A 23,828-nucleotide genomic window follows, 5' to 3' on the forward strand; every position below is an offset into this window, starting at 1 on the left:
AAGATTTTATTTTTTTAATAGAAAATAGTTTACTTTAAGTTCTGGGATACATATGCATAATGTGTGGGTTTGTTACATAGGTATACACGTGCCATGGTGGTTTGCTGCACCTATTCACTTGTCATCTAGGTTTTAAGCCCCGCATGCATTAGGTATTTGTCCTAATGCTCTCCTTCCCCTTGTCCCCCATCCCCCAAAAAACCAAAGTTAAAATTTTAGAAAGACATTCACTTTGGCCTATAGCATTAATTTTCTGAAAAACAAATTTAGAAATTATTGAATTTTCAGGTTGTAAAAAAGAGCCATCATTTCTCTTTGCTCCCAGAAAAAATATGGTCCTTCAATTGTTGGCAAGCCTCTTATGGAAAATCACCAGGGCTGCACAATGAGTCAGTGTCAGTGGAAGTCATGAAATGGGAAAAAAATGTTGAACACTGGCAGCACTGTGCTCACTCCAGAAAATAGAAATAATGCCTCTCTTCATCTACAACATTATTTTCTTTGACTTTCTAGTTGCATCTGGTATGAAAGGGAACTATTTATAACACAAAGATTATTTGTGCCATATTATCAAGTTAATATACAGGAAGGGCACTGAATTTTCTTTCTTACCCAACCAATAATTTGAAAGGGTGTACTTAGCAGATAGTTATAGGCTGTAAGAAGAAAGGGGTGTCTGCTGTTAAATTAAAACTAATTGAGGAAAATAAGCTTATCTGTCACATCTTATTACCATAGATAATAATTATGGTAGAGCAAAATGTTTATTATCATGATGTTTATGTAATATTGTAATTAACAAAGGAATTATACTGAAGCACAGTATATCATTTATCTTCATCGCTTTTGTGCCAAAAGAGACAGACACAGTAGTCTCTTCATGCCACAGATAAAGAAGATGTTGAATATGACCAGCAATCCAAGGCAGAATCTGAAATACCAGCCAGGTATCTTTAATTCCTGATTAATATTCCAGTTTTTACTTCAAATAAGCCACTTTTGCATTTTTCAAAGGCTTTACAGAGATTTCTGAAGGCAAGAAGGGGATTATATTTAGAATTCTTATCTGCCTGTGTACATGTTCCATCTCTGATAACAAAATCCCCTAAGATAGAAGCAAAAACATGCAGGTATAACACATGAACGCATAAGTTGTGACTAGTACAGTTATGAGCTGACAACCAGACCTAGACTGAGAATGACCCTAGTTTAGGGCCTGAGCTTCTAATGCTAGAGTTATAGGTCATTGTTTGAACTCCTGTTGGCCTGATCGCTTTCTTTCTGTAGGGTGGCTAGCAGAGTGAGCACTTGGTACAGATATTCAAATGACCAAGGTAAACCAGTGATTTGATCATCCAATAAAGTTATCAGAAAGGTAAAACATACTCTCTGGGCCTGCTGATTGCTCCTGTACTCCAGTTAGCAAAGCCTGAGAAGAATAAGGAATGAGTCTAGAGTCATTCTGGGGACTTAAAGGAACGGGATAAGCATTTGCTGTAATCTTCAATCACTTGCACTCTTGCAGGTGAGGGTACTAATTAAAGTTAACATTGAGTTTTTAATGCCTGATGTTACCTTGGGCTTGTTAGAGGACATAACATTTATGATGTACAGTAGAGATACATCTTTCAAGGGGGTGATTTGTAAGTACATAATATAGATGACAATGTATCAAGTCAAAATTGCCTTGTGGAAAACTGCATATGAAAACCTAATAAACATGTTTCAAAACATTCAATATTGCCAAATTTGCCTCCCCTATTGAAACACACTGTGTTTCCCCCACCGCAAATGAACACTGCAAACTACTGTAGGTAGCTTGCATCTGAGACATGTTGCATTGGGGGGAAAAAAAAAGAATAGAAAAGTAGCTTTAAAGCCCAGAATCATACTCTGTATCGAGATATGTTCCTGACTGAGAGAACGGGAAATTCTATCAAGGTTCCTACACTCACTTAGAGGCATATATTCATTGCATGAAATGGCAATTGGAAGAGTCTGCAATATTTTAATTGCTCATTCATTTGTTCTCTTTTTCATTTCCAAGCTGCCATTCACACAATCTTGATTTCTGTTTCTCTGATCCTTCCTATCCTCCAATCTGTTCCTTAGCAGAGCACAAAAATGTGAATTTGCAAACATTAAATACTCCCTTGGTATGATTCCATTGTAGCATACTAAGCAGACATCTTCAATCAATCACAACATGACTTTCCTCCCATGAGACTCAGATTGGACTTCATAGTCCTATCCCAACACAATCCTCCAGGCAACCGCTACCAGTTGACCAGGACAGATCCTCTGACATGCCATATGACATTTTTTAAACCACTTAGGTCCCTTATTTTTGAGCTTTAGTTGCCTTTGTGACTAAAAAAAAAAAAACACATTAGATGAGATACTCTCTAGACCTTTTCCTGAAATTCTGTGATTTTATTATCTTTTAGATTATAGCAGAGATCAACGAACCACGGCCCGCTGATCAAATCTATGCTGCCAACAGTTTTTGTACAGCCTTGGAGCTAAAAATGAATTTTACATTTTTAAAGCATTGGAAAAATCCAAAGCATACTATTTCATGACATGTAAATATAAAATTAAAATTTGAGTGTCCATAAATAATACTTTATTGGAAAACAGTCATGCTCATTTACTTTCATATTCTCTATGGCTACTTTCCCACTATAACGGCAGAGTTAAGTAGTTGTTTCAGACACCATATGTCCCAGAAACCTAAAATAGTTACTAATTGATTCTTTACAGAAAAAGTTGAAACCAGAGTATGGTGAGAAAATTGTGGATTGAATGCCAGGTCAAAAGAAATGTTGTTTAACACAGAGGTGTAAAGGATTATGAGGCAAAAGCAAGTGAAATAACATGAATGTTTGTCAAAAAGTCATCCAATGGCACACTTCTAAAATGTGAATTTCATTATAACATTTTTATTATTTTGTTATAAAATGTTTTATAAGAGAGAAGTTCCAAACATTAAAAATAAGGAACCAGGCCTTTACGGGGGACCATAAAGAGAATCTGACATAAATGTTACAGGTTTCATGTTAGAGGTTACTGTGAAATGTAAATTCAACGTGAAATTTGTCACTATTTTGCAACCCAGTCAAGATGTAAATTCAACAAATACTCTGCTTGGGAAAGATGTATTGTGTTCTATTTTTCAAATTGTTCAGTTTACTGATTAAAATATTTTTACATTTACAAAAAGCAACTGACATAACTTTCATACTCTTCTATTTCATAAGCTGAAATAAGTCTCTTCTTCCCTCACAGGGATGGTGGAAAGAATCTTTAAGAAAAATACTCTAAGTCAAAGCATAATTTTTGATATTTATGTTTAATATTAGGATAATGATTCTTTTTAAAATTGCTTAATCATATGCTTACTCATGCTTTTTACAAGTCTGTTGATTCAATAAATGGTGCAAACTTAATCATTGTGCTTCTGATTAAGTCTGATGTATGCAAAATGAAAATTGCTTATTTAATATCAACTGTCAATATCAGTTCACATTTAACTAGGTTGGAACCTATTTACATTCTAAAACCATTTCAAACTAATCTTTTCTTGTGTTAAAAAGTTTTGGAGCTGTTAATACTCCATATATACAAAGAAACATAGTTATCATTAGTTGATACATAATTTGCAATTTCTCTATCTCTCATTAATATTTGGGTAACTTTCAGTTCCTGTTACTGGAAAAAAACAACTGAGAGAGAAGAAAACAACAATTGAGCAGGAGAATAAACATATTGAGTGTCTAGAAAGAAGAGATATTAAAATCACATAATTAATTAAGATAAACAATGTCTTCTGCAGAAAATTTCATCTAACTTTCTATGGTTGGAAGAAAGATGGCTTTCAATAATGATAGACCACATTTACGAAATGCCTAAAACACAAATAACAATAGGAAAATTGAGTTAATAATTCAGACATTTTTCAAACTCCTAATTAGTTGCATATGGGTAGCTTGGGTGGTGAAAGTCACATAAAAACGTCCATTATAGAATCTAGATTACCAATGTGTTGCATAATTTAAATAAGGCCCTAAGTGGTAAACTTGCCCGAGTTAATTAAATCTACCCTAATATACAATATAGCACCCAAAACAATTCAAAAATAGAGAAATTTCTGGAATAATTCTAATATAACATGCCCTAATGGTGTCAGATTAACCCGGATTTCAGTATGGTCCTCAATATCATCTCCTACATTTCTTAATTGTATAATTTAACCCCAGTGAACTCTACATTCTGCGTTAGTACATGGGAGAAATTATTTACTTCGTAGGTTTCCGTGCAGATTAAATTCACATAGTAGACAAGCAATAAATGTTTGTAATATTCCCATAATTGTGTAGTTTTGTTTAGAGACTGCAAAAGAGTGTCAATGCTAATTAATCATGAAAAAATAAGATCTGCATACTTTTTATACTTAAAAAGAAGTTATAGGGGGTGGAGCAAGATGGCCGAATAGGAACAGCTCCAGTCTCCAACTCCCAGCGCGAGCGACACAGAAGACCAGTGATTTCTGCATTTTCAACTGAGGTACTGGGTTCATCTCACTGGGGAGTGCCGGACGATCGGTGCTGGTCAGCTGCTGCAGCCCGACCAGTGAGAGCTGAAGCAGGGCGAGGCATCGCCTCACCTGGGAAGCGCAAGGGGGAAGGGAATCCCTTTTCCTAGCCAGGGGAACTGAGACACACAACACCTGGAAAATCGGGTAACTCCCACCCCAATACTGCGCTTTAAGCAAACAGGCACACCAGGAGATCATATCCCACACCTGGCCGGGAGGGTCCCACACCCACGGAGCCTCCCTCATTGCTAGCACAGCAGTCTGTGATCTACCAGCAAGGCAGCAGCGAGGCTGGGGGAGGGGCGCCCGCCATTGCTGAGGCTTAAGTAGGTAAACAAAGCTGCTGGGAAGCTCGAACTGGGTGGAGCTCACAGCAGCTCAAGGAAACCTGCCTGTCTCTGTAGACTCCACCTCTGGGGACAGGGCAATAACAAACACAGCCGAAACCTCTGCAGACGCAAACGACTCTGTCTGACAGCTTTGAAGAGAGCAGTGGATCTCCCAACACGGAGGTTGAGATCTGAGAAGGGACAGACTCCCTGCTCAAGTGGGTCCCTGACCCCTGAGTAGCCTAACTGGGAGACATCCCCCACTAGGGGCAGTCTGACACCCCACACCTCACAGGGTGGAGTACACCCCTGAGAGGAAGCTTCCAAAGCAAGAATCAGACAGGTACACTTGCTGTTCAGCAATATTCTATCTTCTGCAGCCTCTGCTGCTGATACCCAGGCAAACAGGGTCTGGAGTGGACCTCAAGCAATCTCCAACAGACCTACAGCTGAGGGTCCTGACTGTTAGAAGGAAAACTATCAAACAAGAAGGACACCTACACCAAAACCCCATCAGTACATCACCATCATCAAGACCAGAGGCAGATAAAACCACAAAGATGGGGAAAAAGCAGGGCAGAAAAGCTGGAAATTCAAAAAATAAGAGCGCATCTCCCCCGGCAAAGGAGCACAGCTCATCGCCAGCAACGGATCAAAGCTGGACAGAGAATGACTTTGACGAGATGAGAGAGGAAGGCTTGAGTCCATCAAATTTCTCAGAGCTAAAGGAGGAATTACGTACCCAGCGCAAAGAAACTAAAAATCTTGAAAAAAAAGTGGAAGAATTGATGGCTAGAGTAATTAATGCAGAGAAGGTCATAAACGAAATGAAAGAGATGAAAACCATGACACGACAAATATGTGACAAATGCACAAGCTTCAGTAACCGACTCGATCAACTGGAAGAAAGAGTATCTGCGATTGAGGATCAAATGAATGAAATGAAGCGAGAAGAGAAACCAAACGAAAAAAGAAGAAAAAGAAATGAACAAAGCCTGCAAGAAGTATGGGATTATGTAAAAAGACCAAATCTACGTCTGATTGGGGTGCCTGAAAGTGAGGGGGAGAATGGAACCAAGTTGGAAAACACTCTTCAGGATATCATCCAGGAGAACTTCCCTAACCTAGTAGGGCAGGCCAACATTCAAATCCAGGAAATACAGAGAACGCCACAAAGATAATCCTCGAGAAGAGCAACTCCAAGACACATAATTGCCAGATTCACCAAAGTTGAAATGAAGGAAAAAATCTTAAGGGCAGCCAGAGAGAAAGGTCGGGTTACCCACAAAGGGAAGCCCATCAGACTAACAGCAGATCTCTCGGCAGAAACTCTACAAGCCAGAAGAGAGTGGGGGCCAATATTCAACATTCTTAAAGAAAAGAATTTTAAACCCAGAATTTCATATCCAGCCAAACTAAGTTTCATAAGTGAAGGAGAAATAAAATCCTTTACAGATAAGCAAATGCTTAGAGATTTTGTCACCACTAGGCCTGCCTTACAAGAGACCCTGAAGGAAGCACTAAACATGGAAAGGAACAACCGGTACCAGCCATTGCAAAAACATGCCAAAATGTAAAGACCATCGAGGCTAGGAAGAAACTGCATCAACTAACGAGCAAAATAATCAGTTAATATCATAATGGCAGGATCAAGTTCACACATAACAATCTTAACCTTAAATGTAAATGGACTAAATGCTCCAATTAAAAGACACAGACTGGCAAACTGGATAAAGAGTCAAGACCCATCAGTCTGCTGTATTCAGGAGACCCATCTCACACGCAGAGACACACATAGGCTCAAAATAAAGGGATGGAGGAAGATTTACCAAGCAAATGGAGAACAAAAAAAAGCGGGGGTTGCAATACTAGTCTCTGATAAAACAGACTTTAAACCATCAAAGATCAAAAGAGACAAAGAAGGCCATTACATAATGGTAAAGGGATCAATTCAACAGGAAGAGCTAACTATCCTAAATATATATGCACCCAATGCAGGAGCACCCAGATTCATAAAGCAAGTCCTTAGAGACTTACAAAGAGACTTAGACTCCCATACAATAATAATGGGAGACTTCAACACTCCACTGTCAACATTAGACAGATCAACGAGACAGAAAGTTAACAAGGATATCCAGGAATTGAACTCATCTCTGCAGCAAGCAGACCTAATAGACATCTATAGAACTCTCCACCCCAAATCAACAGAATATACATTCTTCTCAGCACCTCATCGTACTTACTCCAAAATCGACCACGTAATTGGAAGTAAAGCACTCCTCAGCAAATGTACAAGAACAGAAATTATAACAAACTGTCTCTCAGACCACAGTGCAATCAAACTAGAACTCAGGACTAAGAAACTCAATCAAAACCTCTCAACTACATGGAAACTGAACAACCTGCTCCTGAATGACTACTGGGTACATAACGAAATGAAGGCAGAAATAAAGATGTTCTTTGAAACCAATGAGAACAAAGATACAACATACCAGAATCTCTGGGACACATTTAAAGCAGTGTGTAGAGGGAAATTGATAGCACTAAATGCCCACAAGAGAAAGCAGGAAAGATCTAAAATTGACACTCTAACATCGCAATTAAAAGAACTAGAGAAGCAAGAGCAAACACATTCGAAAGCTAGCAGAAGGCAAGAAATAACTAAGATCAGAGCAGAACTGAAGGAGATAGAGACACAAAAAACTCTCCAAAAAATCAATGAATCCAGGAGTTGGTTTTTTGAAAAGATCAACAAAATTGACAGACCACTAGCAAGACTAATAAAGAAGAAAAGAGAGAAGAATCAAATCGACGCAATTAAAAATGATAAAGGGGATATCACCACCGACCCCACAGAAATACAAACTACCATCAGAGAATACTATAAACACCTCTACGCAAATAAACTGGAAAATCTAGAAGAAATGGATAATTTCCTGGACACTTACACTCTTCCAAGACTAAACCAGGAAGAAGTTGAATCCCTGAATAGACCAATAGTAGGCTCTGAAATTGAGGCAATAATTAATAGCCTACCAACCAAAAAAAGTCCAGGACCAGATGGATTCACAGCTGAATTCTACCAGAGGTACAAGAAGGAGTTGGTACCATTCCTTCTGAAACTATTCCAATCAATAGAAAAAGAGGGAATCCTCCCTAACTCATTTTATGAGGCCAACATCATCCTGATACCAAAGCCTGGCAGAGACACAACAAAAAAAGAGAATTTTAGACCAATATCCCTGATGAACATCGATGCAAAAATCCTCAATAAAATACTGGCAAACCGGATTCAGCAACACATCAAAAAGCTTATCCACCATGATCAAGTGGGCTTCATCCCTGGGATGCAAGGCTGGTTCAACATTCGCAAATCAATAAACATAATCCAGCATATAAACAGAACCAAAGACAAGAACCACATGATTATCTCAATAGATGCAGAAAAGGCTTTTGACAAAATTCAACAGCCCTTCATGCTAAAAACGCTCAATAAATTCGGTATTGATGGAACGTACCTCAAAATAATAAGAGCTATTTATGACAAAGCCACAGCCAATATCATACTGAATGGGCAAAAACTGGAAAAATTCCCTTTGAAAACTGGCACAAGACAGGGATGCCCTCTCTCACCACTCCTATTCAACATAGTGCTGGAAGTTCTGGCTAGGGCAATTAGGCAAGAGAAAGAAATCAAGGGTATTCAGTTAGGAAAAGAAGAAGTCAAACTGTCCCTGTTTGCAGATGACATGATTGTATATTTAGAAAACCCCATTGTCTCAGCCCAGAATCTCCTTAAGCTGATAAGCAACTTCAGCAAAGTCTCAGGATACAAAATTAATGTGCAAAAATCACAAGCATTCTTATACACCAGTAACAGACAAACAGAGAGCCAAATCAGGAATGAACTTCCATTCACAATTGCTTCAAAGAGAATAAAATACCTAGGAATCCAACTTACAAGGGATGTAAAGGACCTCTTCAAGGAGAACTACAAACCACTGCTCAGTGAAATAAAAGAGGACACAAACAAATGGAAGAACATACCATGCTCATGGATAGGAAGAATCAATATCGTGAAAATGGCCATACTGCCCAAGGTAATTTATAGATTCAATGCCATCCCCATCAAGCTACCAATGAGTTTCTTCACAGAATTGGAAAAAACTGCTTTAAAGTTCATATGGAACCAAAAAAGAGCCCGCATCTCCAAGACAATCCTAAGTCAAAAGAACAAAGTTGGAGGCATCACGCTACCTGACTTCAAACTATACTACAAGGCTACAGTAACCAAAACAGTATGGTACTGGTACCAAAACAGAGATATAGACCAATGGAACAGAACAGAGTCCTCAGAAATAATACCACACATCTACAGCCATCTGATCTTTGACAAACCTGAGAGAAACAAGAAATGGGGAAAGGATTCCCTATTTAATAAATGGTGCTGGGAAAATTGGCTAGCCATAAGTAGAAAGCTGAAACTGGATCCTTTCCTTACTCCCTATACGAAAATTAATTCAAGATGGATTAGAGACTTAAATGTTAGACCTAATACCATAAAAATCCTAGAGGAAAACCTAGGTAGTACCATTCAGGACATAGGCATGGGCAAAGACTTCATGTCTAAAACACCAAAAGCAACGGCAGCAAAAGCCAAAATTGACAAATGGGATCTCATTAAACTAAAGAGCTTCTGCACAGCAAAAGAAACTACCATCAGAGTGAACAGGCAACCTACAGAATGGGAGAAAATTTTTGCAATCTACTCATCTGACAAAGGGCTAATATCCAGAACCTACAAAGAACTCAAACAAATTTACAAGAAAAAAACAAACAACCCCATCAAAAAGTGGGCAAAGGATATGAACAGACATTTCTCAAAAGAAGACATTCATACGGCCAACAGACACATGAAAAAATGCTCATCATCACTGGCCATCAGAGAAATGCAAATCAAAACCACAATGAGATACCATCTCACACCAGTTAGAATGGCGATCATTAAAAAGTCAGGAAACAACAGGTGCTGGAGAGGATGTGGAGAAATAGGAACACTTTTACACTGTTGGTGGGATTGTAAACTAGTTCAACCATTATGGAAAACAGTATGGCGATTCCTCAAGGATCTAGAACTAGATGTACCATATGACCCAGCCATCCCATTACTGGGTATATACCCAAAGGATTATAAATTATGCTGCTATAAAGACACATGCACACGTATGTTTATTGCAGCACTATTCACAATAGCAAAGACTTGGAATCAACCCAAATGTCCATCAGTGACAGATTGGATTAAGAAAATGTGGCACATATACACCATGGAATACTATGCAGCCATCAAAAAGGATGAGTTTGTGTCCTTTGTAGGGACATGGATGCAGCTGGAAACCATCATTCTTAGCAAACTATCACAAGAACAGAAAACCAAACACTGCATGTTCTCACTCATAGGTGGGAACTGAACAATGAGATCACTTGGACTCAGGAAGGGGAACATCACACACAGGGGCCTATCATGGGGAGGGGGGAGGGGGGAGGGATTGCATTGGGAGTTATACCTGATTTAATGACGAGTTGATGGGTGCAGCACACCAACATGGCACAAGTATACATATGTAACAAACCTGCACGTTATGCACATGTACCCTACAACTTAAAGTATAATAATAATAAATAAATTTTAAAAAAAAGAAGTTATAAATTTTCTAATATTATATACTGATGTAAATAGACACATATTGTAGTTCATACTATTTAAAATTGTAGTTTCATGAGTACATTCTGTTAAATGCCATGCCTTCATTGAAATGTTCTTTCTTGCTGCCTGGACTATCCAGAACCATGGAAATTTTATAAATGTCATTGTGTTTTTATTTTAGCGATAAAGATGCATCTTTGTTTCACAAGAACTGGAAATAAAACATTGTCCCAATAAACAGGAACTTTTAAAGTTGGGGAAAAATACAGCAGTAAGTAAAGTACTTGTTTCATATCTGTTGAAGAAATGATCCAATTATTCTGTATGGGAAGAAAGTCAGGAATTGAAAGCAAAAACCCAGACATCTAAGTGTATTTTCACTTGAAATCTTTAGGACTATAAGCAGTACTCATATTCAAATAAACTAGAAATGTTAGCTGTTTGAACCACAGAAGTCACCATTTGCATGGGAAACACAGGGACTCTGATTTAGGGGCACCACACTTCAAATGCCAGTTTAGATTTGCTAACTTCAGTAAATTACAACTTACCTGAGTCTCAGTTTTCTTACCTTTGAAGTGTGGACAATAATAGGTACTTGGAATCACAGCTGTTTCGGGATTCAGTCAGTTCATGTAAGGTGTTTTTTAAAGAGTAAGTGCTCACCAAAATGAAGCTATTATTACTACACAACCATTCCCTTTCACCAGTGGAGAAAGTTTCAAATGGATTACAAATGCTATATTCTTGTCACTAAGCATTCCTCAACTATCAGTGCAAAGGCAAATTTAACAAAACAAACCAGCCAACTGTTTTCAAGTAAAAGGAAAGGAAGGGGGAAACCATCCCGATAACTTGAGCATAACATGTCCAGGTAGGAAAATGCAGATCCCTTCAAAATAATCTCCCCTATGTTCCAGGTATTCAACAGTTGATCTAAGAAACATAAAGTCTTACTATTCTGTGTCCCAGTTCTTTAAGACTTTGAGAAACAAAAGAACCCCAAAGAAGTCTGAGAAATCAATAAATGGTTGTGTCCAAAATATAGATACTATATCAGATATTGTCATAGGTCACTAGCAACCCAGGTTTTCCTAGACTGAAAAGTGCACATCTTGATAACTCTCTCAATCTCTCAATGTTAGGCAAACCAAGAGAGTCACCTTGAGCATAAGTCATAAGATATGTTCCATGGTCATAGAATAGCAGCACTAGTAGGGTCTGGGGAAACTACAGAGTCTAGCTTTATTTTACAGATGGAAAGTCAGATTCTAGGTATGAGCTAATGACATTCCCACAGGTGCAGCGCTAACCCTAAGGAGCATTTCAGGTGACACGTGAACTCCACTCTTCTAATTCCAGATTTCCAAGGTCATACAGGATGAAGAATGTTGTAGTAGAAGAAAAGCCTGGCTCTTATACCAGATTACCTGGGCTTCTATCCTGTGATTCTGGACAAGTCATCTGACTTTTAAGCCTCAGTACTTTTCATTGAATATTGGTATTGTTAGCATCGAATGACAGGGAGCACATAAAGTGTTGAGTTCCGTGCCTAGCACATAAAAAACATGAAATAAATGTTTGTTATTATTATTGATAGTTATCATCTATTTCTCCTCTTTATTCTCCTGATTATTAATATAATCATTATTATTATTTGCTACTTACAGCAAGAAGGCACAACCTAGCATAATAAGACCCTTCCTCGGATTTTCATTAAAATCATGTGGACTTAAAATAAGTCATTGAAATTGTGTCACTCTGAGCTGAACAATTTACAGACCCCTTTTGAAAAGATGTCTCTTTGACTATGACAAATGCATGCAAATTGCTTTAGTAATTCAGCTTCAGGGTACTCCACTAGGTTCTTCTAAAAGGCTCCTTTCAAAATGCTCGATCTTTACTACCATTCTCTACATCTTGAGCCATTTTCTATAGAGGCCTAACTATTAAGAACACTCACAAAAGGATAGCCATCCTGAAATAAAAAGGAAGTATATTTGAAATGATTACATATTCAAATGATACAGCAACAGGGTGTGCAGAACAAAATTTAGATTGAGAAGTAATACTTCGTAAACATACCCAGTATTCAGAAGATTCGGCCTTTCTCTTTCTTTCTTTCTTTTTTTCTTTCTCTTTCTTTCTTTCTTTCTTTCTTTCTTTCTTTCTTTCTTTCTTTCTTTCTTTCTTTCTTTCTTTCTTTCTTTCTTTCCTTCTTTCTTTCTTTTCTTTTTTCTTTCTTTCCTTCCTTCCCTCCTTCCTTCCTTCCTTCTTTCTCTTTCTTTCTTTCTCTTTCTTTCTCCTTCCTTCCTTTCTTCTTCTTCTTGTTCTTCTTCTTCTTGTTCTTCTTCTTCTTCTTCTTCTTCTTCTTCTTCTTCTTCTTCTTCTTCTTCTTGTTCTTCTTCTTCTTCTTCTTCTTCTTTTCTTCCTCTTGTTTTTTTTTCTTTTTTTTTGACAGGGTCTTGCTCTGTCATCCAGCACCCACGCTGCAGTGCAGTGGTATAATAGAAGCTCACTGCACCCTCGAACTTCTGGACTCAAGTAATCCTCCTACCTCAGCCTCCTGAGTAGCTGGGAGTACAGGTATGTTCAGCTACACCTGGCTAATTTATTTATCTATTTTGTAAAGGTAGGCTATTCCTATGTTGTCCAAACTGTTGTCCCAGGTCTTGAACTCCTGGGCTCAAGCAATCCTCCTGCCTCAGCCTCCCAAAGTGTTGGGATTATAGGCATGAGCCACCATGCCTGGCCTAGCCCTGCTTTGGAATCCAAAAAAGCAAAATCCAGAATTTCTCTTTCTTTCATTCCACTTTTATAGTTCAATATTTTCATTTGTTAAAAATGTAAGTCACTTTCATACTCAGGAATGTACAAAATGATAAGTTCAACAGAATTTTAGAAAACTAAAATAGTACAGGTGCCTCTGAAGACTAACAGCACTCTTTCTTGGATGTGCATCAAATAGAGATGTGATTTGTGGAGCAAAGTACAGCATTTTACCCTTAATTTCATGGATATTTTCCTGGTTTTACTTGTACCCTAGATTGTTTCATATTTGCCTTTTCTAAGCTTCTCAATGAAACGACCTTCAAAAATAGAAAAACTCACAACTCTGGAGAAAATATCTACTTACAGCATGGATAGACCAGACTGAGAAACAGTTTGTGTGTAAGCAGGGTAATTTTTAAAGGGAAAAAACACTATTCCTAGAATTTCCTAACTTTAGAAACAAGATTTCAGAATAATACACATCAAAATATTGGTATTTAAGAAACTTAATCTTCACACTCCACCTGAAAAATGTATATTTATACATTTATGGATTTTAAAATATGTCTCTAGGTAATTTTTAAAAAGAAACGTAATGTAATCAGATACATTCTCCATTATCAGAGCACAACTCTTTGTCATTCTGTTAATTTCTGGGTCATGCGTGAGGTCAGCACATTGCAAAGACATCCTTATTACAAAAAAAAGGAAAAGACAAAAGAAGAAAGGTGAAAATGGTAGACTGAGTGCTTATTAGTTTGTTATCTAGGTAAATATCAAGTTCACTGCCTATTCCCCTTCATGCTGCTGAGTCTCAATATAGATATATATGTATATGCTGGGGTATGACTCTGTAGGGCGTGTGTGTGTGCATGTGTGTTGGGAGAGAAGTGCTAGGAAGCGAACCAGAGACCTAAGCAGTCAAACTAATTTGTTTATAGGTGAATAAGATCACTTCCCCTTCGCTTTCTATATCACAAGACTATCTGATCTCTCATAAGAATGAGGTAAATTGGATTGTTGGCAAGATGGCCAAATAGGAACAGCTCCGGCATGCAGCTCCCAGTGAGACGGATGCAGAAGGTGGGTGATTGCTGCATTTCCAACTGAGGTACCCAGTTCATCTCACTGGGACTGGTTGGACAGTGAGTGCAGCCCATGGAGGGCAAGCCAAAGCAGGGTGAGGCGTCATCTCACCTGGGAAGCACAAGGGGTCAGGGAATTTTCTCCCCTACCCAAGGGAAGTCATAAGGGACTGAGCCTGAGAAATCGTGCACTCCAGCCCAGATACTGTGCCTTTCTCACGGTCTTTGCAACCTGCAGACCAGGAAATTCCCTCCAGTGCCTACCCCACCAGGGCCCTGGGTTTCGAGCACAAAACTCAGTGGCCGTTTGGGCAGACACCAAACTAGCTGCAGGAGTTTTTTTTGTTTTTTGTTTTCCATACCCCACTGGTGCCTGGAACGCCAGGGAGACAGAACGGTTCACTCCCCTGGAAAGGGGGCTGAAGCCAGGGAGCCAAGTGGTCTGGCTGGGCGGGTCCCACCCCCACTGAGCCCAGCAAACTGAGATCCACTGGCTTGAAATTCTCGCTGCCAGCACAGCAGCAGTCTGAGATCTACCTGGGACACCGGAGCTTGGTGAGGGAGAGGCGTCCGCCTTTGCTGAGGCTTGAGTAGGCGGTTTTACCCTCACAGTGTAAACAAAGCCACCAAGAAGTTCAAACTGCGTGGAGCCCACCGCAACTCAGCAAGGCTACTGTGACCAGACTGCCAGATTTCTCCTCTCTGGGCAGGGCATCTCTGAAAAAAAGGCAGCAGCCCCAGTCAGGGACTTACAGATAAAACCCCCATCTCCCTGGGACAGAGCACCAGGGGGAAGGGGCAGCTGTGGGAGCAGCTTCAGCAGACTTAAACGTCCCTTCCTGACAGCTCTGAAGAGAGCAGCTGACCTCCCAAAACAGCTTTCGAGCTCTGCTAAGGGTCAGACTGCCTCCTTAAGTGGGTCCCTGACCCCCTTGTATCCTGACTGGGAGACACCTCCCACTAGGGGCAGACAGACACCTCATACAGGAGAGCTCTGGCTGGCGCCTGGCTAGTGCCCCTCTGAGATGAAGCTTCCAGAGGGAAGAACAGGCAGCAGTCTTTGTTGTTCTGCAGCTTCTGTTGGTGATATGCAGGCAAACAGGGTCTGGAGCGGACCTCCAGCAAACTCCAGCAGACCTGCAGCAGAGGGTCCTGACTGTTAGAAGGAAAACTAACAAACAGGAATAGCATGTCCACTCAGAGACCCCATCTGAAGGTCACAAACGTCAAAGACCAAAGGTAGATAAATCCACAAAGATGGGGAGAAGCCAGTGAAAAATGCGGAAAATCCCAAAAACCAGAACATCTCTTCTTCTCCAAAGGATCACAACTCCTCACCAACAAGGAAACAAAACTGGACAGAGGGTGAGTTTGATGAACTGACAGAAGTAGGCTTCAGAAGGTGGGTAATAACAAACTCTTCTGAGCTAAAAAAAAAAAAAAAAAAAAAAAAAAAAAAAAAAAAAAAAAAAAAAAAAAAAAAAAAAAAAAAGCATGTTCTAAACCAATGCAAGGAAGCTAAAAACCTTGAAAAAAGGTTAGACAAATTGCTAACTAGGATAACCAGTTTAGAGAAGAACATAAATGACCTGATGGAGCTGAAAAACACAGCACGAGAACTTTGTGAAGCATACACAAATATCAATAGCAAAATTGATCAAGTGGAAGAAAGGATATGAGAGACAGAAGATCAACTTAATGAAATAAACCAAGAAGACAAGATAAGAAAAAATAATAATAAAAAGGAACAAACAAAGCCTCTAAGAAATATGGGACTATGTGAAAAGACCAAATCTACATTTGATTGGTGTACTGAAAGTGACAGGGACAATGGAAACAAGTTGGAAAACACTCTTCAGGATAATATCCAGGAGAACTTCCCCAACCTAGGAAGACAGGCCAATATTCAAATTCAGGAAATACAGAGAACACCACAAAGATACACTTCAAGAAGAGCAATCCCAACATACATAATCATCGGATTCACCAAGGTTGAAATGAAGGAAAAAATGTTAAGGGCAGCCAGAAAAAAGGCCGGATTACCCACAAAGGGAAGCCCATCAGAATAACAGCAGATTTCTCTGCAGAAACCCTGCAAGCCAGAAGAGAGTCGGGGCCAATATTCAACATTCTTAAAGAAAAGAATTTTAAACCCAGAATTTCATATCCAGCCAAACTAAGCTTTGTGAGTGAAGAAGAAATAAAATCCTTGATAGACAAGCAAATGCTAAGAGATTTTGCCACCACCAGGCCTGTCTTACAAGAGTTCCTGAAGGAAGCACTAGACATGGAAAGCAACAACCAATACTAGCCACTGCAAAAACATGCCAAATTGTAAAGACCATCGAAACTATGAAGAAACTGCATTAACTAACAGGCAAAATAACCACCTAGCATCATAATGACAGGATCAAATTCACACCTAAAAGTATTAAACTTAAATATAAATGGGCTAAATGCCCCAATTAAAAGACACAGACTAGCAAATTGGATAAAGGCTCAAGATGCATCAGTGTGCTGTATTCAGCAGACCCATTTCATATGCAGACACAATAGGCTCAAAATAAAGGGATGGAGGAATATTTACCAGCAATTGGAAAGCAAAAACAAAAGCAGAAATTACAATCCTAATGTCTGATTAAACAGAGTTTAAACAAACAAAGATCAAAAGAGACAAAGAAGGGCATTACATAATGGTAAAGGGATCAATGAAACAAGAAGAGCTAACTATCCTAAATGTATATGCACCCAATACAGGAGCACCCAGATTCATAAAGCAAGTTCTTAGAGACCTAAAAAGAGACTTAGACTCCCACACAATAATAGTGGGAAACTTTAACACTCCACTGTCAATATTAGACAGATCAACGAGACAGAAAATTAACAAGGATACTCAGGACTCGAACTCAGCTCTGGACCAAGCGGACCTAATAGACATCTACGGAAATCTCCACCCCATATCAACAGAATATACATTCTTCTCAGCACCTCATTGTACTCATTCTAAACTTGACCATATAATTGGAAGTAAAACACTCCTCAGCAAATGCAAAAGAACAGAAATCATAACAAACAGTCTCTCAGACCACAGTGCAATCAAATTAGAACTAGGGATTAAGAAACTCACTCAAAACCACACAACTACATGGAAACTGAACAACCTGTTCCTGAATGACTACTGGGTAAATAACGAAATGAAGGCAGAAACAAAGATGTTCTTTGAAACCAATGAGAACAAAGACACAACATACCAGAATCTCTGCGACACATTTAAAGCACTGTGTAGAGGGAAATTTATAGCACTAAATGCCCACAAGAGAAAGCAGAAAAGATCTAAAATTGATCCCCTAACATCACAATTAAAAGAACTAGAGAAGCAAGCGCAAACAAATTCAAAAGCTAGCAGAAGGCAAGAAATAACTAAGATCAGAGCCGAACTGAAGGATATAGAGACATGAAAAACCCTTCAAAAAAGTCAATGAATCCAGGACTGGTTTTTTGAAAAAATTAACAAAATAGATAGACCACTAGCCAGAATAATAAAGAAGAAAAGAGAGAAGAATCAAATAGATACAATAAAAAATGATAAAGGGGAGATCACCACTGATCCCACAGAAATACAAACTACCATCAGAGAATGCTATAAACACCTCTATGCAAATAAACTAGAAAATCTAGAAGAAATTGATAAATTCCTAGACACATACACCCTCCCAAGTCTAAACCAGGAAGAAGTCAAATCCCTGAATAGACCAATAACAAGTTCTGAAATTGAGGCAGTAATCAATAGCCTACCAACCAGAAGAGGTCCAGGACCAGAGAGATTCATAGCCAAATTCTACCAGAGGTACAAAGAGGAGCTGGTACCATTCCTGCTGAAACTATTCCAAACCATAGAAAAAGAGGGAATCCTCCCTAACTCATTTTATGAGGCCAACATCATCCTGATACTGAAACGTGGCAGAGGCACAACAATAAAAGAAAATTTCAGGCCAATATCCCTGATGAACGTCAATGCGAAAATCCTCAATAAAATACTGGCAAACTGAATCCAGCAGCCCATCAGAAAGCTTATCCACCATAACCAAAACAGATATATAGACCAATGGAAGAGAACAGAGGCCTCAGAAATAACACCACACGTCTACAACCATCGGTTCTTTGACAAACCTGACAAAAACAAGAAATGGGGAAAGGATTCCCTATTTAATAAATGGTGCTGGGAAAACTAGCTAGGCACGTGTAGGAAGCCGAAACTGGATCCTTTCATTACACCTTATACAAAAATTAACTTGAGGTGGATTAAAGACTTAAGTGTGTAACCTAAAACCATAAAACCCTAGAAGAATACCGAAGCAATATCATTCAGGACATAGGCATGGGCAAAGACTTCATGACTAAAACACCAAAAGCAATGGCAACAAAATCCAAAATTGAGAAAAGGGATCTCATTAAACTAAAGAGCTTCTGCACACCAAAAGAAACTATCATCAGAGTGAACAGGCAACCTACAGAATGGGAGAGAATTTTTGCAATCTACCCATCTATCAAAGGGCTAATATCCAGAATCTACAAAGGACTTAAACAAATTTACAAGAAAAAAACAAACAATCCCATCAAAAATTGGGCAAAGCATTTGAACAGGGACTCCTCAAAAGATGACATTTATGCAACCAACAGATACATTAAAAAATGCTCATCATCCTGGTCATCAGAGAAATGCAAATCAAAACCACAATGAGATACCATCTCATGCCAGTTAGGATGGCAATCATTAAAATGTCAGGAAACAACAGATACAGGAGAGGATGTGGAGAAATAGGAATGCTTTTACACTGTTGGTGGGAGTGTAAATTAGTTCAACCATTGTGGAAGACAGTGTGGTGATTCCTCGAGGATCTAGAACTAGAAATACCATTTAACCCAGTCATCTCATTACTGGGTATATACCCTAAGGATTATAAGTCATGCTACTCTAAAGACACATGCACATGTATGTTTTTTGTGGCCCTATTCACAATAGCAAATACTTGGAACCAACCCAAATGTTCATCAATGATAGACTGGATTAAGAAAATGTGGCACATATACACCATGGAATACTATGCAGCAATAAAAGAGGATGGGGTCACGTCCTTTGCAGGGACATGGATGAAGCTGGAAACCATCATTCTCAGCAAACTATCACAAGGACAGAAAACCAAGCTCCACATGTTCTTACTTATAGGTGGGAATTGAACAATGAGAACCCATGGACACAGGGCAGGAAACATCACACACTGGGTCCTATCAGGGGGTAGCGGTGCTGGGGGAAGGATACCATTAGGAGAAATACCTAATGTAAATGACGAGGTGATGTGTGCAGCAAATCAATATGGCACATGTATACGTATGTAACAAACCTGCACATTGTGCACATGTACCCTAGAACTTAAAGTACAATTAAAAAAAAAAAAAAGCTTATCCACCACAATCAAGTTGGCTTCATACCTGGGCTGCCAGGCTGGTTCAACATACACAAATCAATAAATGTAATCCATCACATAAACAGAACCAATGACAAAAACCACATGATTATCTCAACAGATGCAGAAAAGGCCTTTGACAAAATTCAACACCCATTCTTGCTAAAACTCTCAATAAACTAGGTATGGATGGAACATATCTCAAAATAATAAGAGTTATTTATGACAACCCCACAGCCAATATTATACTGAATGGGCAGCAACTGGAAGCATTCCCTTTGAAAACCGGCACAAGACAAGGATGCCCTCTCTCACCACTCCTATTCAACATAGTACTGGAAGTTCTGGCCAGGGCAATCAGGCGACAGAAAGAAATAAAATGTATTTAGGAAAAGAAGAAGTTGAATTGTCTCTGTTTGCAGAAGACATGATTGTATATTTAGAAAATTTCATTGTTTCAGCCCAAATCTCCTGGCTGATAAGCAACTTCAGCAAAATCTCAGGATACAAAATCAATGTACAAAAATCTCAAGCATTCCTATACACCAATAACAGACAAACAGAGAGCCAATGAGTGAACTCCCATTCACAATTGCTACTAAGAGATTAAAATACCTAGGAATACAACTTACAAGGGATGTGAAGGACCTCTTCAAGGAGAACTACAAACCACTGCTCAAGGAAATAAGAGAGGACACAAACAAATGGAAAAACATTCCATGTTCATGGGTAGGAAGAATCAGTACCATAAAAATGGCCATACTCCCCAAAGTAATTTACAGATTCAATGCTACCCTCATCAAGCTACCATTGACTTTCTTCACAGAATTGGAAAACACTACTTTAAATTTCATATGGAACAAAAAAGAGCCCACATAGCCAAGACAATCCTAAGCAAAAAGAACAAAGCTGGAGGAATCATGCTACCTGACTTCAAACTATACTACAAGGCTACAGTAACCAAAACAGCATGGTACCGGTACTAAAACAGATATATAGACAAATGGAACAGAACAGAGGCCTCAGAAATAACACCACACATCTACAACCATCTGATTTTTGACAAACCTGACAAAAACAAGAAATGGGGAAAGGATTCCCTGTTTAATATATCCTGTTGGGAAAACTGGCTAGCCATATGCAGAAAACTGAAACTGTACCCCTTTCTCACACCCTACACAAAAATTAATGCAAGATGGATTAAAGACTTAAACATAAGACCTAAAACCATAAAAACCCTAGAAGAAAACCTAGGCAATACCATTCAGGACATAGGCATGGGCGAAGACTTCATGACTAAAACACCAAAAGCAATGGCAATAAAAACCAAAATTGACAAATGGGATCTTATTAAACTAAAGTGCTTCTGCTCAGCAAAAGAAACTATCATTAGAGTGAGCAAGCAACCTACAGAATGGCAGAAAGCTTCTGCAATCTATCATCCATCTGACAGAGGACTAATATCCAGAATCTACAAAGAAGTTAAACAAATTTACAAGAAAAAACAAACAACTTCATCAAAAAGTGGGCAAAGACTATGAACAAATACCTCTCAAAAGAAGACATTTATGCAGCCAACAAACATATGAAAAAATGCTCATCATCACTGGTCATTAGAGAAATGCAAATCAAAACCACCATGAAATACCATATTATGGCCAGTTAGAATGGTGATCATTAAAAAGTCAGGAAACAACAGATGCTGGAGGGGATGTGGAGAAATAGGAATGCCTTTACACTGTTGGAGTGTAAATTAGTTCAACCATTGTGGAAGACAGTGTGGTGATTCCCCAATAATCTAGAACTATAAATACCATTTGACCCAGCAATCCCATTACTGGGTATATACCCAAAGGATGATAAATTATTCTACTACAAAGACACATGTACACGTATGTTTATTGCAGTGCTATTCACGGTAGCAAAGACTTGGAAGCTGCCAAATGTCCATCAGTGATAGATTGGATAAAGAAAATGTGGCACATATACACCATGGAATTCTATGCAGCCATAAAAATGAATGAGTTCATGTCCTTTGCAGGGACATGGATGAAGCTGGGAACCATCATTCTCAGCAAACTAGCTCAGGAACAGAAAACCTAACACCACATGTTCTCACTCATAAGTGGGAGTTGAACAATGAGAACACATGGACACAGGGAGGGAAACATCACACACCGGGACCTGTCAGGGGGTGGGGGGCTAGGGGAGGGACAGCATTAGCAGAAATACCTAATGTAGATGATGGGTTGATGGGTGCTGCAAACCAACATGGCACCTGTATACCTATATAACAAAACTGCACGTTCTGCACATGTATCCCAGAACTTAAAGTATAAGTAAAGAAAGAAAAGGAAATAAAAAATAGATAAATAAACAAAATAAAATTACCATATAATCCAGCAATTCCACTTTGGGTATATATACCCAAAAAAACTGAAAGCAGGAACCTGAAGAGATATTTGTATGTAATGCTCATAGAAGCATCCTTCTCAATAGCCAAAAGTTAGAAGTAATCCAACTGTCTATTAACGAATAAACAAAATATGATGTATACATGCAATGAAATAGTACTCAGTCTTTAAAAAGGAAGGAAATTCTGGCACATGCAACACCATGAGTGAACTGTGAAGACACTATAATAAATGAAATCAGTAAGTCACAAAGTACAAATACTGTATGATTCCACTTATATGAGGTACCTAGAGTAGTCAAATTCATAGGGATAGCAAGTGAAATAGAGGTTTCCAGGGGTTGGAAGGAGGAGGGAATGGAAAATTATCTTTTAGTAGGTACAGAGTTTCAGTTTTGCAAGATGAAGAGGTCTGTGAATGGATGGTCATGGTCGTAACACAAGGATATGAACGTACCTAGTGCCACCAAACTGTATGCTAAAAAATGGTTAAGATAATAAATGTTATGTTATATGTAAAAAAGAAAAAGAATGAGGTAAACTAAAAATGTAGAAAACAAAGTCAAGATTTGAGTGTCTGATTTCTTTCTTTATAATATAGAATTTGTTTAAGAATTAAACCATTTATATATTTTGAGCTGTCATTTATAGAACATTTGGTGGAATACTCTGAATAACTGACATAAGATAGACAAGGTTCATATGCCCTGTTTTAAAACAACTTTATGGAAATGCTATCTTTTTAAGACTATTTTTAATCATTATATTTGTGATATAGAAAAGGGATTAAAATTGTATTACACACACACATACACATGCACACACCACACACATGTCATACAGAGTGGAAGCTTATAATATAGTAACTAACTGATATTGGCTTTGCAGCAAACCAGACCTGGAAGTTTGGGAAACTTCCCTAAAGCATTTGTTTCTATTTTCTGTCCTGAAAACAGAAGATAGCAGCACATGATTTATGGGTTTCCCCTGCATATTATATAAAGAGACATCTAGGATACTGCACTGGCTGTTTTCTGTGCATAAAGTGCCTGCCTCCTCCATAACCTGTCTACGCTAAAACTCCTTGGTTTTCTTGAACATACCTAACTTTCTCTTGCCTACAAGCTTTGTTCATGCTGTTCCCTCTGGCTGGAAGACTCTCATCCCCTTCTCTTTGCACAACTAACTTGTACGCTATTTTTAAGACCAAGTTGGAATACTTTTTTTGGTGACACCTTTGCTGACATCTCTACACTAGAGTGGCTACTTCATTCATGTGCTCACACAGCACCCTCACTTCTGCTATCATGACCTTGTTACCCTGTATTAAAATTGTCAGGTTTTTAGTTGATGATAATGTCCTTAAAATAAGAATCCATATCGTTTAACGTCATAGGTATGACTCAGCAGTGATCTTTCAAAATAGTTAGTGCTGATGAGGGTGCAGTGAGATAAACACTTCC

At 38.7% G+C, this 23,828-nt stretch overlaps 1 long non-coding RNA gene across 1 annotated transcript in view; it reads right to left on the reverse strand.

Moving 5' to 3' along the window:
- Positions 1 to 779: 779 nt before the first annotated feature.
- The window catches only part of LOC114678938 (uncharacterized), a 35,994-nt gene continuing 12,945 nt past the window's right edge, over positions 780 to 23,828 (reverse strand). The window contains exons 2-3 of the long non-coding RNA XR_003730582.2: positions 11,944 to 12,182; positions 780 to 2,370 (exon numbers count right to left, since the gene is read on the reverse strand). This is a non-coding gene — a long non-coding RNA (uncharacterized LOC114678938). The remainder of the gene's footprint in view (positions 2,371 to 11,943; positions 12,183 to 23,828) is intronic.

Source organism: Macaca mulatta, chromosome 6 (genome assembly GCF_049350105.2).
Source record: "Macaca mulatta isolate MMU2019108-1 chromosome 6, T2T-MMU8v2.0, whole genome shotgun sequence".
Classification (NCBI taxonomy): Eukaryota; Metazoa; Chordata; class Mammalia; order Primates; family Cercopithecidae; genus Macaca; species Macaca mulatta.